General features: G+C 39.0%; 1 protein-coding gene across 1 annotated transcript in view; it reads right to left on the bottom strand.

Annotated features, from left to right (window-relative positions):
* Positions 1–20,655, bottom strand: part of LOC132304984 (uncharacterized) — a 79,849-nt gene that overhangs the window by 32,080 nt on the left and 27,114 nt on the right. The gene's annotated exons all lie outside the window — the stretch shown is intronic.

Here is a 20,655-nt window from a genome sequence, read left to right as displayed (position 1 = left end):
CTAGGGACGGATTAACTAAAGAAATTAACTCCTACCTATTTTTGTATAAGGGAATGGATTAACTAAAATGCTAAGTCCTCCTTAAATTCAAGTCAGGTCAACTAAACAAGTTGAATGACTTATAGCGAATTCCTTTAGATGATTACTTTGTTTTGGATAGGATGGATTATATATATATATATATCATAATATGAGCGTGAGCTTCAAGATCAGTGGTTAGGGTGCGTATATCGCCTAGGATGGATAACTGGACATAGTAGACACCTGGTCCCTGGTAGGTCTAGGTATACATGCCCACTTTATGTGCGATTTGCATGTTACCTTCTATTCAGGTTGAGACAGACCTATGGTCTAGTGAGCGTCCTATAGTGTGTATTTATACATATATGTACTATTTAGTTATTATTGGATTGATTATGATGAATACGTGTATCGAATCTCTGCTTGGATTGTAGTAGAGTAGAACTTATTTATGCGCTTGACCCACCATTATTTTTTTAGGTGTTCGTCAGGAATAGAGGTTGTTCGTGCTGAGTAGGGATCAGTCTACCTCATTCTTCCGATTATACATAGGAGATTCTTTTATACTCCGTTCTTCAGTTGCAGATAGTTATTGCTGTCACTTGTTCAGTTTGGATTTTCTAGGGGTCCACACAGTATGGATTCCCAAGTTATATTAATGGAGTATTAATTGTATCAGAATGTTTTTATTTTTAATAAGAATTTATTTTGAGGTTTTTTTTAATGGATTATCATTTTAGTTTTCTTTCAGAAATTTTATTTATTCTTATCTATTCTTTTGTACTCTGTGTTCATTTATTGCCGATTTATTTTGATATCCCCGGGCGTACGGGCGTGGGCCTACCCAACCCGCATTCGAAAATCCGGGGGTATCACAGTTGATATCAGAGCACTCCAGGTTCAAGTGTCCTTAAGAGTGTCTTTCAATATGTGACTTACGCATTGCGTCTCTTAAAACTTAGAGCCCGTATTAGGATTCGTTGTACTCTATTTACAGTTCGTTAGGAAGAGCTGATGTCAATTATATTCTATAGTTATAGAATGGTTGGCACTGGGAGGAGGATTGGGTTCAAGGCGAAAGCAATAAAGACCCAAAAAAGTAAATGAGTACGTTATCGATTTCTTTGCCAAAAGGTAGAATTAAGGATAGAAGGTTTAGTTTTGGATGGCGCTACTTTAAAAGTATAAGCCAATGAAGGATTTAAGTATACGTGATAGGTCACTGCATATCGGGGCCAACATGACTTCAATTGATCTCAAAAAGGAGACAAGCGAGGAGTAGGAGCCGAATAGGATCCTAATGGAGGAGATCTCTGTGTATCCAATAGAGAGGGTACTAAATCTTGAAGGTGGATGATCGCGCGAGGTGATGTTAATTGCTAGTAGTATAGCGAAGGTTATTTGTAGAATTGGTATTGATCAATCTACATATAATTAAACTTTCTTATCATCTCTAAAAGAGATATATAAGAAGTATTCTTCAGGAGTTTGGGGATCGGATGAGTTCTTATCAGAACGAAATACATGATTTTAAATTACATACAGGAGAGCATTGGTATTATGTTGTGACGTTCTAATTCACTTTATAAAGCCAAGTTAGACAGTTTACATTCCGCATATAAGGAGGATGAGAGTTAAGCTCTTGATATTTGCTCAGGCAAACATATGTTACTTTTAAGCTATGTTTTAAAGGCTATGTTTCGAGGTTGGATGATTATCTATGAAATTATAAAAATAAATTGTGAAACAATCTAGTAAGGTTGATTTCAAAGAAGACTTTCTTTTCTAGAAAGAACGATGTCTTAAGTAGGAATATATTTTGATTTATTGTGTTTATCATACGTGTTTTATTTTTGATAATTATTCGGGATTTGATATGTGGTTTAGTTGGGGACACAAGTGTGTGATCAGCCAACTATTGTTTAAATAACATGGAATAATAGTGCTATTTACGCTAGATTTGTGAGTATGCGGTCATAGGATTTGGTAGATACACATAAATCTAGCCAATCTATTGAACTTGGACATGTGTCATTATGGTATGTTATTTGGGATGGGATAGTTAAACCATCACTACGAGTTAAATAATCTAGAACGATTAGTTTAATATACTTTGACGCTAGGTATGGATTCGTATCATATTACAACGCCATGATATTGGTGGTTGTTAATGTTTCGGTATTCGTGAGGTTGTGGTAAGTAAGGACCACTGTAACGCTACGATGATTTATCAGAGGTGCGAAATTGCAGAACATTTTCGTTAAAATTCCAGAAGTTGTTACCACGCCGGAAGGAGGATTTTGTACTGATTTAGGTACCTAGTAAAATGACGCTAAATGAGGACAGTAGAATGGATAAATCTTCATCAGTCTATTCTTAAACAATACTCTTTTCACGAGGGTGTATCATTAGGAGGAGTTGCCGGTGTTGCACATGGAGGAGAAAACTAAGTCTTATTCATTTGTATAAATAATATGAAATTTTTTTTTTTAAGGTCATAATTCGTAACAATTAGTTGTTACTAGGAAATTGATGACTTATGTGGAGGATGGAAAGATCATATTCTTTTGAAGTTAGACAAATATATTGGATTGACACTAACTTGTCTTAAAGAAGCAGGGTGTGTCAAAGACAAGATGGTGAAACCGAACACCTATATAAAGAAGAGGTGTACGGTGTGTATGGAAAGGTCGTAGATTGGTGACTTTTGTTGTTGACTATTGATAAATTGAATTACTGATTGATTTTCAATATCGGTAAGTTTATCATGGATCAGTGGTGGATAGATTTAGTTGCAGAATTCGCTTTTAAAGATGCTCCAATTTAAACAATGGGTATAAGACGAAAGCTGGTGGTACCAGATTAATGGTACTTTCTGCAGACAATTTGAATGGAGGATGCAAGGATTAAGTTTCACAACTCTTAGTTCTTTATTCATCCTGGTGGAAACATGATGCTTCATGGTATGAAGCAGATGTTTGGAGGACAGGCAGGAGGAGGGACATAGTGATTTTGTCTTCCAGTGTAATATTTATTAGATAGTCGAGATGGACCATCAGAGATTACCGGACCCTTTGCAGCCATTTCCTATACTGAAAGGGAAATGAGAGAGCATTTTACGGATTCAGTTGAAGAATTGCTGATTTTACACACGGGACAGGATTCTGGATGGGATATTGGTTGACTAACTAAATTAGTTCAGTTTAATTCTTGTCTATTTCGAACTGGTAAAACTTTAGTTCATACGAATAGAACGGATCACGAGACGGTTTAAGTGGATTACAGTGGTGATTCACACTTTGCATCAAGTTCCGTCTGTTGGAAGCGAAGGTGGAAATGGATGCTCTCAACAAACGATAGAATATTTAAATCTTTCGGTTAGTTGTTGAGTTATTAGATAAATTTATAGCATGTGTAATAATAACACTTGCTATTACTAAGGTAGTTGGGAAGGTTAACTATGAATATAGGAGCTGACCCTGGAGACGGTGTTACCTTACTCAGATGGAGTTTAAGGTACTAGAGGAGGATTTAGTAGTTTCTATAAATAGTAATATGACGGTCGAACAACTGAGATGGAAAGTTTATAATTTTTTCTCGGTGCGCTCAAACGGTTAGAAGGTATATCACGACATCAAATGTCGGTTTTGATGAACAGGTACGGATAGGGATGTCTATATAATTACTCTAAGTATAACATCTGTTAGAAAGGTGGGAAGTTGATTATCGGATATCATAGGAATCTTTAGCCACTTCCTATAACGAATATGGAGGTAGGACTAAATAGGAATATACGATCGGTGGGAATTATCGACATTGCTTTGGAATTTCAATTTTTTCATATGGAATAAGAGTGGTGGATTGAGAAAGTTCGCTTGAGGACATTAATTAGAGTGATGTTCATTTTAGAGCTTCATAGTAGTTCTATAGTACAGCGATAGTGGTGTTATAGCATGTGAATGTCCATTATAGTGGATGTAGAATGCTATTTCGAAAGAGTTTTATAAAGATTTTGGAGCAACAACTTTGCTTCATATCTCTAAACGGAGGAATTGATCGAGAGACTAAATTAGATCAATAAAGGATATGTTTGAGGCGTATATCCTAGGTTTTCATGGACAATTGGAAGCATTTACCTCGCTTTTTAGTTTTGTCTGTGGTAGTGTTGGCATAAAGAGGTTGGAGTGACAACGTTGGAGGTTTTGTATATTACATAGTGAAGACCTCTCATTTGTTAGTTTGAAATGGTAACTAAGATTGTACAAACAGACCTTGACTTCATTTAAAAATATGTCGGAGAGAAATACTTCCCTTTGGAATGGATTGCGCGCTGTTTGGAGGCGGTAGTGGGATGTTGTAAATAGTTGAACTCGTATGCTAGATTTTTATCAGGAGTGATTTGGCCGTTATGTTTCCATATCGGAAGCAAGGTGATTTTTGGAGGAAGGTCAATATTACTTATTCCATTGACTTTTCGAGGATTGTGTTTATTTTAAGGCAGAAGCCTTTGGATTAGCGTTACCAAATCCTTAGTGCTGGGTGCATAGGAGTTTGTGCGTGTATTATATGGAACTTGGAGGAGAATGGATCATTACCCTTGTCATATTGGGTGGATTGCGTTGTTTTTAGGCACGACCTATGTGTTGTCTGATGATTGTGTTTCTTAAATATAGGAATCATGTATACTACTTGATACGTTAGACTTAAGTGGAGCCCTCATAGTGAGATTGCGTCTACTTGGGAAGAGGAGGATATTTCGCTCTCAGTTTCCAAGCATAATGGAAGAAAGTAAGAACGAATTTCGAAAACCCTTTTGTTAGGGGGAAAGAATGTAATACCCCTAATTTTAAAAAGGATGGTCTCGGTATTTATGTATTTGTTTTATTTACATTTTTAATTATTTAATTGATTATTTGACTAATTGCTTATGTGTGTAATTGAATTAAGTTTTACTTGATTATTTGGATTATGTGTCTTTGTGTTATTTGTATTTGTCTATGTGTTATTTGTTTAATTAGATTATGTACTTAAATGGTGTTTTGATTAATTGTAAATTAAATGTTTTATTTTATTTTATTTTATGATTATAGTTAGTAGTAATGGGTCAACCAATTGGGTCCCATGGACTACTTGGATAGGAGGTTGGATAGGTATGGATAATTACCTATGGATAGTTGTGTATATATATATATATATATATATATATATATTATACACATATATAAAAGGGAAAGTAATTTATAAATTACTTTTATGGTAACTTGGGTATTAATATTTAATCTAATGTATATTTTTATATATTTATATAATAAGGATATACATAGATTTTATACGTATCATGTTTTAAGTTACTTTATAATATTATAGTAACTTAAGTATTATTAGATAATATGTTAATAAATAATGGGATGTATATAATTTATTTGTTTAATAAGGATATACATAAATTATATGCGTAACATATTTTATGTTACCTTTTTTATATTTTAATTTTTTATTTTCTTTATTAAGTTGACTTGAAATGGAATTAAGATTAGGGTTAATTTTCTTTAGCCTATATATACATAAGTCTAAAGGAGGCTTCAAAAATATAGTACGTGATTTTATTTTAGAGAGAGAGAGTTAGAGAGAGAAGGAGGAAGAGGAAGGAATGAGGAGAAAATCCTTTAGAAAGAAGATCAAGTAAGAAGAGATTTAACTTTTGATTCGAAAGTTTAAAGTAAGTTCTTTTTCTATCTCTCTCCCTTTGATTTGTGTCTTTATACATGCCTAGGAGATTCCAGGATTTTTAAACATATAAAATTTTAAAACTATGCATGTTTAATTGGATTATAACATAGGTTTATGTATTTGGTTCATATTTATTCTTGTAATATGAATAGTTAAATTCTCGGATTGAATTTGATTTCTTTTATGAATTTTTACATGTTCAAATTATGTAATTTTTATATCTGTGGATTGATGGAATGTGGAAACATGCCTAGAATTCCTGAAACAAATAAAGAATGAATGCACGGTGAAATTTTGGATTGATTCGCGTAACAGTGCTCAGACCATTGTTACAGTGCTCGAGCCTTGGGGGCAAAACTCGAGCCTTGGATGAAAAGCCCGAGCTTGTAAGGAAAAGCTCGAGCAATTGGATGTAAAGCTCGAGCCTTAGAAGGAAAGCTCGAGCAATTGGGTGAAAAGCTCGAGCCTTTAGTAGGGTGCTCGAGCAATTGGGACAAAAGCTCGAGCCTTACCTGGAGAAATTTCGTAAACAGCGTAGTATTACTTCTTGTGATTTTAAAGGGCCATGAACATTAAATAGGGACTAGGTTTGGGTTTAAATAAATTTAAATAAACTCGATTATAATGATGCTTGCTATTTGAATGTTTTAAAGAAACGAATGGATTTAATCTTTTAAATTGTTCTAACAATTGAGATTAAATGTGTAGGATGAATTGGATATGGAGAATGCTTATTTAACGGTATAATAAAATATCATCATGTATAAGATTCAGTTGGTGTAGGACATATGATATAAGAAGCTTAAATAAATAATAAGTCATTCCTATTTTGTGATAACTTGATATCATATTATCATGGTTATTTCTAGATTATTTAATGTATTTCCTTAATTGTTACATCAATTATTGGACTGTGTGGTAAAATACACCGGTATGGGACGGTGGCACTCTAGGGACGGATTAACTAAAGAAATTAAGTCATATCTATTTTCGTATAAGGGAATGGATTAACTAAAATGTTAAGTCCTCCTTAAATTCAAGTCAGGTCAACTAAACAGGTTGAATGACTTATAGCGAATTTCTTTAGATGATTACTTTGCTTTGGATAGGATAGATTATATATATATATAATTATATGTCATGATATTAGCGTGAGCCTCAAGATCAGTGGTTAAGGTGCATATATCGCCTAGGATGGATAACTGGACATAGTAGACACCTGGTCCTTAGGTATACATGCCCACTTTATGTGCAATTTGCATGTTACCTTTTATTCAGGTTGAGACAAACCTAAGGTCTAGTGAGCATCCTATAGTGTGTATTTATATATATATGGACTATTTAGTTATTGTTGGATTGACATAGGATGTATATGTGTATCAAATCTCTGCTTGGATTGTAGTAGAGTAGAACTTGTCTGTGAGTCTGACCCACCATTATTTTTTCAGGTGTTCGTCGGGAGTAGAGGTTGTTCGTGCTGAGCAGGGATCAGTCTACCTCATTCTTCTGATTATACATAGGAGATTCTTTTATACTTCGTTCTTTAATTGCAGACAGTTAGTCCTGTCACTTGTTTAGTTTGGATTTTCTAGGGGTCCACACAGTATGGATTCCCGAGTTGTATTAACGGAGGATTAATTGTATCAGAATGTTTTTATTTTTAATAAGAATTTATTCTGAGGTTTTTTTTTAATGGATTATCATTTTAGTTTTCTTTCAGAAATTTTATTTATTCTTATCTATTCTTTTATACTCTGTGTTCATTTATTGCCGATTTGTTTTGATATCCTCGGGTATTCGGGCGTGACCTGGCCAACCCGCATTCAGAAATCCAGGGGTATCACACCCAATGGGATTTTATGCCCTTTCATCTTGCCCCCTACAACTGTTCCTCATAAATGTGGGACAGTTATATATAACCACATTCTCGGGTCGTGCGTGTACTCGTGTGACTACGTAATGGTACGGTGTGTAGTGTTTGGGCTTCGTGCTGCCATCATTACTTGACCTTTGAATTCTTTGAACGTAATTACTTCATCCTCTTTATATACTTTTTCTCTTCACTTCATACATTCCTCTCAGCATCTTGTGTACTTTGTTTTGACTGGGATTAGTTCTCAACTCGAAAATTACTGTTCTTTCTTGTCCAATGACTCCTTCCTTATAGCGAACTCTTCCGATGTGGTCTCATATCTCCCTTTAGCGAGGTTAATTATGATTTTTCCCTTTTTATCTCTGGGTTTCCCCGCTTGGGGGGGGGGGGGGGGGGGGTTCTTCTCCAATGACTCCTTCCTTATAGCGAACTCTTCCGATGTGGTCTCATATCTCCCTTTAGCAAGGTTAATTATGCTTTTTCCCTTTTTATCTCTGGGTTTCCCCGCTGTGGGGGGGGGGGGGGGGGGGTTCTATATCATCTTTGTCAATCTTGATGTCGTCTGTGAAATTTGTCAGATCCCAAACGACGTTGAACTCAAAATTTATCCCACTGATCCCGATTATGAGATCAGTGAGGGTCTATCCGAGGGGAAGATGATTTTCTCTGTCTTATATGTTAGAACAGTTATATGTATTTATGTTGGGGTCCAATTATAATTAGATATAAGGTTTGTGGCCATTATGTAAATAGGCCTTCCTTGTATTGTATATATACCCTTTTATGTTTTAGGGTTGAAATATGGAAAACACAGAGCCGCGCCTCCACCATTTTTGCTCTGCTCAATCTACTTTCTCCTCTCTCCCTTTCATCACACATTAAAACTTTCACATGGTATTAGAGCACCGATCTCAACCTTGAATTGTTCGTCACTGTTTGCGCGAAGAGGGTGTCATCATTGTGCCTGTGTATTGGCTTCATGATCATTGAGAGATTGAGTTCCTTTTAGTTTTTTGTTTCATCTTCTGTTCTCACACGACCAGTTACAGAGGTGTAGATCTGTTCTTCGCCGAAGGTTGAATATGTTTTTCGCCAAAGCTCTGGTCCGTAGTCCTCAAATCTAAAGTTGGAGTTGTGTTGTCGCTGCCGCTGCGTGTACTAGCCTCGATTCTCCATTGCGAACCCTTGTTGCTTGAATTTATTATCAGTAGCAGATTTCTGTTCTCGTCAGCGCTGATCGCGGAGAAGATAGACGTGTTTGGGTTGCAAGTGTGGAGTTATCCCAAACAAGGATATGTTATCCTGATCCAGGTTTACATAAACCGGTTTTGTAGACGTGTTTGGCTACAGGTGTGAATCTATCCCAACCTTGGTTTACTAAAATCAGGTTTGCCAAGATCTTATTCTGGTTCAACCCGATTTTCTAGATCCAGCCCGTTTGAGATCCAGTTTGGCTGTGTTATAAAAATTTTCCATATTTTAATTATTCTTAAAGAAATTGAGGTCCAGTTTGGCTGTTTTATAAAGATTTTACAATCTGATAATGCTATGGAATATGTCAAAGGTGCTATTTCTACATTTTGTGAGTCTCGTGGTATTTTGCACCAAACTTCTTGCTCTTATACTCCTCAACAAAATGGCGTAGCAGAACGAAAAAATAGGCATTTAATTGAAATAGCTCGGACTTTAATGATCCATATCCATCTTCTAAAGCCACTTTGGAGTGATGCTATTTTAGTTGCTTGCTATTTAATTAATTGTATGCCATCTTCTGTTCTTCACTGGAAATGCCCTTATTCTTTTGTTTTTTCTACTCGACCGTTATTTGCATTTACTCCTCGTGTTTTTGGGTGTGTGTGCTTTGCTCACATATTATGTCCTGGCATTGATAAATTATCTCCACGTGCCATTAACTGCGTTTTTCTTGGGTACTCTCAGACTCAAAAAGGTTATAAATGTTGATACCCTAACACTCGTCGTGCTTTTGTGTGTATGGATGTTACCTTTTTTGAGGACACTCCTTACTTCTCTGCCGATTGTTCATCTTTAAATACTGATTTGTTGCTTCTGCTACCGGTTGTGTCTAATTCATTAGAGTCTGTCATACCACCACCACTTCTAGTGTCACCGCCACTTCAAGTGTATAATAGACGACTATGAGTAGCAGCCCCCCAATTGTCTACTTCTATTGAGGCTCCTGTTCCTGTTGATGATCTTCCTATTGCCTTAAGCAAAGGAATTCGATCTTGTGTTACTGCACATCTTATTTCTAACTTTGTCTCATACAATCATGTTTCACCCACTTTATCTTGTTTTTTATCCCAACTATTTGCTATACTTGTTCCCAAGACTTTGCAAGATGCTATTTCTTATCCCGGATGGCGACAAGCCATGATCGATGAAATTGATGCTCTTCATCATAATGGGACATGGGATCTTGTTCCCTTACCTCCTGGTTTCAAACTGGTTGGTTGTAAGTGGGTCTACACTGTCAAATATCTCCACGATGGTTCTATTGAGCGTTTGAAAGCTCGTCTTGTTGCAAAGGAGTACACCCAAACTTATGGTGTTGATTATGATGAGACTTTTTCCCCTGTTGCAAAGATTTCTTCTATACGAGTACTTATTTCCATTGCTGCCAATCGTAACTGGTCGTTATATCAACTAGATGTGAAAAATGCTTTCTTACATGGCAACTTAGTTGAATAAGTTTATATGGAGCAACCACCTGGGTTTGTTGCTCATGAGGAGTATCGGCATACCGTTTGTCGCCTTAGGAAAGCCCTGTATGGATTGAAGCAATCTCCAAAGGCTTGGTTTAGAAAGTTCTCTGCGGCAGCATTAGTATTTGGTCTTAAAAGATGTGAGACAGACCATTCGGTGTTTCACCAGCATACTAAAGCTGGTTTCATTTTCCTTGTGGTATATGTAGATGACATTGTGATCATAGGTGATGATTCTGAAGATATTTTTAAAATTGAAGTTGTTTCTACAAAATCAGTTCCACACTAAAGACTTGGGTCAACTCAGATATTTCTTGGATATTAAAGTTGTTAGATCCAAGGAAGGTATAAGTTTATCTCAAAGAAAATATGTGTTGGATTTATTAGAAGAAACAGGTATGTTGGGTTGATGTCCTGTTGATGCTCCTATGGATTCAAATACAAAACTCTTGTCAGATGAGGGTGATCTATTTGATGATTCTGGCAGATATCGACGACTTGTTAGGAAATTAATTTATCTCACTATCACTCAACCGGATATCTCATATGCAGTTAGTGTCGTAAGTCAGTTCATGGGATCTCCTATAATGCCACATTGGAATGCAGTTCTTCAGATTATCCGATACCTTAAGCAAGCTCCAGGTTTTGGGTTGCTATATAAACCAAATGGACATCTTAAGGTGGAAGGTTTCACAGATGCTGATTGGGCTGGTTCTCCCTCAGATAGGAGATCTACTACAGGCTACTGCACATTTGTTGGTGGAAATCTTGTTACATGGAAAAGTAAAAAGCAAACAGTGGTAGCACGGTCTAGTGCTGAAGCAAAGTATAGGGCAATGGCCCATACCTCTAGTAAGTTAACATGGATACAACATTTTCTTGAGGAACTTGGGTTAATAATCAAGACTCCTATTCCATTGTTCTGTAATAACCAAGTAGTAGTTCATATTGCATCCAATCCGGTATTTCATGAAAGAACCAAACATATTGAAGTTGATTGTCACTTCACTCGAGAGAAAATATTAAGTGGGAACATTTCTACTCCATTTGTGAAGTCTGAAGATCAATTAGCTGATATGTTTACTAAGGCTCTTGGTCATAATCGGTTAAAAACGATTTATTCCAAGTCGGGATTATATGATATATATTCTCCATCTTGAGGGGGAGTGTTAGAACAGTTATATGTATTTATATTGGGGTCCAATTGTAATTAGATATAGGGTTTGTGGCCATTATGTAAATAGGCATTTCTTGTATTGTATATATACCCTTTTATGTTTTAGGGTTGAAATATGGAAAACACATAGCTGTGCCTCCACTATTTTTGCTCTGCTCAATCTGCTTTCTCCTCTCTCCCTTTCATTACATATTAAAACTTTCACATTACACTTAGAGGTTCTTAGGTTTCCATTACACCCTTTGTACAATCTTGTTTTTAAATAAAACGAATCTTGCGCCTTTGCAAGTCAACCCAAATTTTTTTAGGATTATCTCTATTTTGCTAGCTTTAAATCACAGTCGCGACTTAGATCTTTCCATTGTCGATATATTTTTTTGCTACAAAATAGTTAGGATTAGGTTTACGGGCCATTCGGGAATGGTTGATTTTCGGTATCACTTCTTCCCAATCCGTAACTGTTCATTCTGTAAAGATAAACCTGACTCTCAGAAAACTTGGAGGTACATGATGGTGGTGGTTGGTGGGAACTCGAGATATCCCAACTCCGCTATTGTACCAACTAGGTTTGGGAAGTATGCCCTTTTCCCTTATCCTTCCCATAAATAGCATAAGTATGAGTGTGTGTGTGTGTGTGTGTGTGTGTGTGTGTGTGAACATTATATTCCTCACTTTTGCAGGTTTATTTTCCAGTTTTTGGACATTCCCTAAGAGCTCCTTAACTATACGATCTGTTTAGGTAGACTCAAATACCTTAAGTAGAACGTATGGAATAACATTCCCCCTAGTTCGTCTTTGCTAACTTTTGAACACCTTTTAGTCATTGCAGCTGCAGCCTAGAATATGCCTCGTCTACATCTTCCTTTGTTCGACAAGCATCCCACCAATGCCCCTGTGGAGGGGAACGTTTAACCTCAGTGAAACACCGAGGTTTAACAGCCTCCCCAAGCCCAATCTTCTCTCTAGAGGGTGTCCTAGGGGAGAGGCCTGCTGCCGATCTATGGGACAATGCCTATAGGAAGAGACTCTGTCTGACAAGATCAGATTCTGCTGCTCAAGGGGCTCAGAACAGTGGTCCTGAGACTCCTGAGCTACGTATCTCCCCTTAAACTCCTAAGTTCTTCAAACCAAACGACCAGGGTGACGATCTTCTGGTGACTCCTCTTGACACTATGTTCAGGCACCAGCCCATCGCCCTATCTTACTACAAGAATCTGTGGACCCCAAGGATCAACAGATTTAAGAAAAGTTGGACAGAAATGAGTTGTTCACTCGTTTCCCTAACAATGCTATGGAGATAACTTACTCTTTTCTCTTTTTCCTTTGTTAATGAGTTTTACTTTTACCTCTATGACTCTCATCTTCACATTGTTTTTGCAGATGGTGTTTGGGATGGTGGCCATGCAAAAGGTCATTGAGTCCAGGGATAAAAAGATCCATTCGCTGGAGGGCTTAGTCAAGAAACTCTCCACTTACATTGGCAAGGCGAAGGCCTATGTTGGCAGACTCAAGAAGGAGATGAACGAACTAGGGAAGGTAAGGCCTTGGAAGTTGAGAAGGCAGCCAGGCTCGAAGTTGAAAAATAGCTAAAGGCTGTTAGTTTTAAGAAGGTTCAGCTTGTGGACCTGATCGGGTCCAAGAGGGATTAAGGTTGTGGTGGCTTACTTCTCTCGAACAGCTGCCCTAAGGTATGACAAGGGTTACAGGGAAGGTTTTTCTAACTATCCTTTACCTGAGGGGCCTCAAAGGGCCTTCGTCACCCTGGACGCCTGTGATGCAGAGCTGTCCATTGATCATCCTAGGTCTTATGTTGATCCGGCTGAAGACCTGACTGAGAGGGTTTTTGAGGATTACATTGCAACCCTGGCTGAACTCTTCCCTCCTCCTCCCATTCTTCCAGCGGTTACTATTGGAGGAGTTTCCAATCCACCTTCTAAGGGTAGGACAGGAGCCTCCGACTGGGAAAATTACTGACCTGACCGTGGATCCTGCCACTGTTGCGACCGAGGAAGAACCCATCAGCCTTAATTCCCCCACTCCAGACGCAAAGGGCAAGAACAAGCCACTTGAGTTGACTTGTAATTTATTTATTTATTTATTTTTGATGTAATGGGATTATTTTCCCCTCTTATATAAGAAGAACATATTTTGGTCTGCTTATCTCGTCTGTACATCTTCTCTCCTTATTTTCCCCTTTTATATAAGAAGAACATTTTTTATAAAATTTCCTAACTGTTAGGCAATGATCTTTCAGTGCCATTTCCCCCCTTTCACTTGGATTTTTTGTTAAATCTTCAAAGTGTTAGGCGATCGACTAAAGGTGCCACTTGCCCTTACACTTGGAATTTTGTTGAGTCTCCTAAATGTTAGGCGATCAACTAATGGTGCCACTTGCCCCCTTACACTTGGAATTTTTGATGAACCTCTTAGGTGTTAGGCGATCGGCTAATGGTGCCACTTGCCTCTTATACTTGGAATTTGTATTGAATCTTCAAAGTGTTAGGTGATCGGCTAAAGATGCCACTTGCCTTTTACACTTGGAATTTTTGTTGAATCTCCTAAGTGTTAGGAGATCGGCTAATGGTGCCACTTGCCCCCTTACACTTGGAATTTTTGTTGAATCTTCAAAGTGTTAGGCAATCGGCTAAAGGTGCCACTTGCCTCTTACACTTAGAATTTTTGTTGAATCCTCTAAGTGTTAGTCGATCGGCTAAAGGTGCCACTTGCCCCCTTACACTTTGTTGAATCTCCTGAGAGTTAGGCGTTCGGCTAATGGTACCACTTGCCTCTTACACTTGGAATTTTTGTTGAACCTCCTAAGTGTTAGGCTATCGGCTAATGATGCCACTTGCCTCTTACACTTTGGAATTTTTATGTACCTACATTCATCACAGTTGTACTTTTGGGAAAAGGTTTTTATTGACCACTTGACTCCGAGTACCACACCTTGGCGTTCGGTAAAATGCTTAACATAACTTTAATGATAGTACCTATTTAGGTAGATGGCATTCCACAGTTTGTTCACCTGCTTCCCTCATAGAGTCTCAAGCCTGTAGGCTCTTTTCTCTACTACTTCAGCAATTTAGTAGGGGCCTCCCCAATGAGGTTCCATTTTTGGTACTAGTCACACCTTCAGCTTTAACACCAATTCTCCCAGAGTGAAGGTTCGGTGTCTCACCTTCTAGTTGTGTCCCCGTGCCAAGATCTGCTGGTACGAGGCCAGTCGGATCGCCGTGTTTTCTCTTCTCTCGTCTATCATATCACGGTTTCGTTTGAGCAGGTGATCATTTGTTAAGGTGTTCCAATTAGTGCTTCTAAGCATAGGTATCACATGCTTAGTTAAAATCACTGCCTCAGATCTGTAAGGCCATAGCGAATGGGCTTTCTCCGGTTGGTCTTCTTAGGGTTGTTCGGTAGGCCTATAGTACCTTCAGGAGCTCGTCTAGCCAGTTCCCTTTTTCTTTTTCTAATCTCTTCCTAATACAATAGAAGATTATTATATTTGTGATCTCTGCCTGGCCATTTCCCTGCGGGTGGCTCATGGCTACCAATTTTTGGTTGATTCCATACTCATTGGGGAGCTCTCTGACATGTTGGTTATCTAGATTTGTCCCATTGTCCATCACAATTAATCGGGAAATTCCAAATTGGCAGATGATGTTGTTCCAAATGAAGCGTTTAACTTGAGTGTGGTCACAGATGGGTAAGGTTCAGCTTCTATCCATTTGGTGAAGTAGTCTGAAGTCAACATGACATACTTGTTCTATAATCAAGCAGGTGGGAGCGGTCCTACCACATCCATCCCCCATTGAGCGAACGGCCATGGACTTACTATAAAATGTAAGTCCTCCTGGTGTTGATGTATGAGTGGCCTGTACCTTTGACACTTGTCACATCTTCTGAAAGACTTCTCTGCGTCCCGTGACATATATGACTAGAAGTAACCTTGTGTTAGGGCCTTATGAGCTAGCGACTAACCTCTGATATGATTTCCACATACACCACTGTGAATCGTTCGGAGAACCTCTTGGGCCTCGGAAGGGGCTAGGCATCATAGATAGGGGCTTGAGTATGATCTTCGATACAGTTGTCCATAGGCGACCTACTTTACTACCTTCATCCTGACCGCTCTGGCCTCTATTTTGTCCTCAGGCAATGTACCGATTTTGATGTAAATCATGATCGGATAAATCCAGCTCGGCTCATGTGGGATAACATAGACATGTTCAGGTTTTAGTATGGTGGGGCGAGCTAAGGTGTCTATTGGGACTACCTTAGTCAAATTATCACCTGAGCCGGGTGCTGCGTTTGCTAACTAATCGACCCTCTAGTTCTCCCCCTGGGGATTTGGTCAAATTTGATTTGGCTGAATCTTTGTGCTTCTTTCTCTACTACCGATCGGTAAACATCCATGTGCTCATCTTTGGTGACGTAATCTCCCACCACCTACCTCACAACCAATTGAGAGTCACTGAATACGTGTAAGTTTTGTACCTTCAACTCCTTAGCTAGGCGTAAACCAGCTAATAGAGCTTCATACTCCGCCTTATTGTTTGTGGTCTGGAACTCAAGTCTAATCGTTTGGGTTAAGAATGTTCCATTTTGAGTATTGATTACAACGCCAACCCCTGGCCCTGCTTGATTTGATGATCCATTAATGTAGAGGTACCATTGGTGCTTCGTGGGTCCATTAAACTCTTCATCAGGCTCATGGTCCAGCAAAAAATTTGCCATGGCTTACCTTTTGATCGCAGTGCGAGACTCATAGTTTATCTCGAAAGGGCTCAACTTGATCACCCACTTGGCGATCCTTTTGGAGGGGCTCGGTTTATGCAGAATTACCCTCAAGGGGTAACTAGTTAGCACCACTATTGGATGAGACTTAAAGTAGTGTCGTAACTTTGTTTTTGCGTTAACCAAAGCGAGGACAATTTTTTCCATTGTAAGGTATCTCCGTTCGGCATCCCCCATTGTCTTACTCATATAGAATACTGGTTTTTGTTTCCTGTTTTCTTCTCTTATTAATGCTGCGTTGTTCGCCACATTCTACCCAGCCAGATATAGGTACAATGTCTCATTCTGTTTCGGGGCAGAGAGGATCGTTGGTTTCTGCATATACTCTTTCAGGTTGGCTAGCGCCTTTTGCTGCTCAACCCCCCAAGTTTGCCTCCCTCTTGCCCTAATGGCATCAAAGAAGGGCTTGCATTTATCTGATAGGCGCAATATGAATCTACTTAATGCAGCTATTCTCCCTATCAGAACCTGTACATCTTTAAGAGACTTGGGCTTTTCGTTCTGTAGTGCTATGGCTTGGACTGGGCTAGCCTCAATGCCTCTGCAATTGACTATGTGGCCTAGAAACTAGCCTGAAGAAACCCCAAAAGAACATTTTGAAGGATTCAACCTTATGTCATACCTCCTTAGAGTATCAAACACATCTTGTAAGTCACGAAGATGATCTCGCTTCATCTTAATCTTTACTACCATATCATCAGATGTAGGCCTCCATTGTTTGGCCCATTTGGCTCTTAAATATTTTATTGATGAGGCATTGGTAAGCTGCCTCGACATTTTTCAATCCGAACGGCATGACTCGTAGGAGTATGTTCCTCGTTCTGTGATGAATAAGGTCCTCTCTTCATCTTCAGGGTCCATTGGGATCTGGTTATATCCTGAATATGCATCTAAAAATGCCAGATGTTCGAACCCAGTGGTGGCATCTACCATTTAGTCAATCTTTAAGAGGAGGTAGTTGTCTTTGGAACAAGCCTTATTTAGATTATTAAATCAATACACACTCTCCATTTGTCATTCTTCTTTTGAACTACCACTACGTTCAACAACCATTGTGGGTAGTACACTTCCCTTATGAACCCTGCCTCTAGTAGGCGGTCAACCTCCTCGGCTATGATCCAATTCCTCTCCAGGGCAAATCCTCTTTGCCTTTGACGAATAGGGCAAAAACCCGGGTCTATGTTAAGGTTGTGACATGCGACCTCGGGGCATGTCCAAGTGACTCCAGGAGAAGATATCTAAATTGGCATTGAGCAACTTTATCACTTCGGCCTTTTCTTCCTCGGACTGCAAGGATCCGATCCTAGCTACTCTATCTGGGTGGGTTGGGTCGATTTGGACTTCGTCTCCGTCTTTTCACTCAACTAGTCGTGACCGGACAGATGGGGCTGTAATTGTTATTTGTTGCTCTGTGTATGGGCAACGCCTTTCCCTCTGTCCTTAGGCCTAACGATCACTGCGTAACATTCCTTTGCTGCCATATGGTCTCCTCGGATGTCGATCACATTTCTTCTATTTGGACGAGACGTCACATTACCTGGTGCAGGGTGGATGGTACTCCTTGCATGCAGTGGATCCATCTCCTTCCCATCAGAAGGTTGTACGTTAGATTAACATCTACTATGACAAAATTTTCTTTCAGGTTCCTCCGGGCTGCCAGATGAGTGACTCTATCACCCCGATCAGTTCCACTCTTTTCCCATTGAACCCCATCAACGAATTCCCAGTAGGTTTAACCTGATGTGGGTCGATCATCAATTGCTCAAATGCCGATTTGGTGATTATGTTTGCACTGCTTCCTGGGTCTAATAATGAGGGGATCTTCATGTAGAGTTTGTACCCTTTGTAGATCGGACCTTCCAAACTTGATCTGGGTGTCCATCTTCTCAGCTTTTGTGCCTGTCTCAGGCGCGTTCTGAATAACTCTTCAGTTTCTTCATCTCCTTCGAGACACCCATGGATGGTGTTTATAATTCTGACGGGTTGAACTTCCTGAGGGTTTGTCTTGCCATGCACCCTTCCTTGGGCGTTCAGCTTCACCATTTGGGTAGGGTTGAACTGTCCCTTAGGCAACACAAAATTGGACAACTCTCCTTTCGCTATCATCATCTCCACTTGCCTTCTTAGATTTCTGCATTCGTTGGTTTGATGTTCAAAATCACAATGAAGGGCACAATGCTTGGATTGGTCTCGTTGTTCGATTGGTTATCTTATCGGCTACGGTGGTGAGAACTTGGCCTTGTTCTCTTGGTAGAGCTTCGCCAAGGAAGTCCTGAGCGGTGTGATAGTTTATTCTTCCCTCTGACGCTTAGGTGGCCTCCATGGGGCCTATGGCGCTTGACTCTGTAACTTCTGCCCTTTGATCTTGTCGTGCAAACGGCCCTCAATGGTGACCATGGTAGTCTAATGCACTCACATGGCTTCCTCATCTTCCATTTAAATGTAGCCTTGTGCTTTGGCACCCAAGTCTCCCATATTCTTAGGCGTCTTGCGTACCAATGCTCCATGAAAGAGGGTGCCAGGAATGAGAGCCAACTTAAAAGCTTCAACTGCTACTCTTTGATCGCATTCCTCGACCATACTCAACTTGAGGTTAAACCTGGTGAGGAAAGTCTGCAGCCTCTCTCCCTTGTGCTACTTCATGGTGAACAGGCTCGACACGTTCTTTTGAATCTGCTGATTGCCAAAATATTGCGCCATGAACACTTCACACAATTAGCGAAAACTTCCAATAGTTCCCTGCAGTAGCTGTTTAAACCACTTAAGAGTTGTCTTGGTTAGACTTGTTGGAAACACTTGGCACATTAGGGCGTCATCATCGTTGTGCAAGGCCATCTTTAGCTGGACATGGTAAACGTGATCCAGTGGGTCTGTTGAACCATCGAATGACATAAACGGTGGGATGATGAACTTCCTCGGCTTGGGTGCTTTCAGTATCTCTTTAGAAAAAGGCGAATCAACCATATCAGCGAAGGCCTTCGCAGCCATGTCAACTAGTGTTGGTGCATTTAGGTCCTTAAGTCGTTTGCCCACCTCCCGTTGAACTTGCGTTCGGATAGTTGCCTTTTATACTTCTTTGAACATCTGGTATGTGTCTGACTTCTGAGCAATCATTCTGCTGGTGCTATCCTGGTCAATTATTTGGTCTCTCAATTCCCTCGGCTGGGGGTCGTGGTGCACAAACCCAACGTAGTTATTTGGAGGGTCTGCCTCATTCATTACCGCCTGATCTACTAACGGTGATGGAGGATGAGGCTCCCCCTCAAGCTCCAATCGTGATCCAAACTCTGCATTCTCTCGACACAAAATCTCCGCGACGTTCGTGTTCTCCTTGCGCAAGGTCTGGATCAGTTGCTAGAGTACCTCTTGTTGATTGTTCCGGTTGACTTCCTAATATTGCGTTCCTTCTTCGCCTATCATTGTCCTGGAACGTAGCTGTATCATCAATTGGATCGAAAAACGATTGGAAAATCACTTGTCGAACTTCCCACAGACGGCGCCAGATGAAGATGCAAGAAAATGGTTCTCTATATTAAGAAATGATCTTCTTACACTTCAAATAGAATCCCCTCACATTCTCTCTTTTTTTCTTCCTTTTATAGAAGTCTACCTTTGCCCTAAAATCTGTTGTGGGCTTGGTTTCCCTTGGGCTGCTCTACCGCAAAGTCAGGCCCAATACCTAAAATGAGTGGGCTAGGCAATCACTGGGATTTCTTTCCAAATGGGTGGGCTGGGCCGGATCCGGCCCAATGGGATTTTATTCCCCCTCACTGTTAAACTCCCTTGATGCTAATAGTGATCAAAATGATAATTTGTTTCTTTTATTTTTCTTTTCATATTTTTATGTTTGAGACTACTCATTTGGATTTTTTTTTTCTTAATATAATTTTAAAGAATTAATTTGGATGGTGATGGGAATTATAATTTTTTTTTTTAAAAAAAATTCTTCTCTATTTTATACTTTGACTTTAGCGTGATTTTTTTTTTTTTTCATGTGAATTTTAAGAATTATTTTAGAATTTACTTGAATATTTAAGTGTACCTTATTGACAAAATAAAGTTCTAGCTCTTTTGATAATAAAAAATTACAAGATATCTACAACAAACTGTTGTAATTTAGAGAAAGATTTACAATATTTAGTAAATATCCTATAATAATTTCAATTGAATAAATTTTCTTTCGCTCAAAAGAAAGAAAAAAAAATAAAGAAAGTAAATAAGAAAAGAAAAGAAAAAATTTATAGTGAAAAAGGTAGAATATCCTTCCTTATTATATTATGTATTTTTTTTTTTTTAATTGTTTGAAAGAGTTATAGAATATTATTTTATTAAGTTTA

This window comes from Cornus florida, unplaced genomic scaffold (assembly GCF_030987335.1).
Source record: "Cornus florida cultivar Cherokee Brave unplaced genomic scaffold, ASM3098733v1 CherokeeBrave_3.0.0_Hap2_Chr04, whole genome shotgun sequence".
In the NCBI taxonomy this organism is placed as follows: Eukaryota; Viridiplantae; Streptophyta; class Magnoliopsida; order Cornales; family Cornaceae; genus Cornus; species Cornus florida.
Note: the sequence above shows the minus strand (reverse complement) of the source record. Positions and strands in the feature narration are given on the sequence as shown.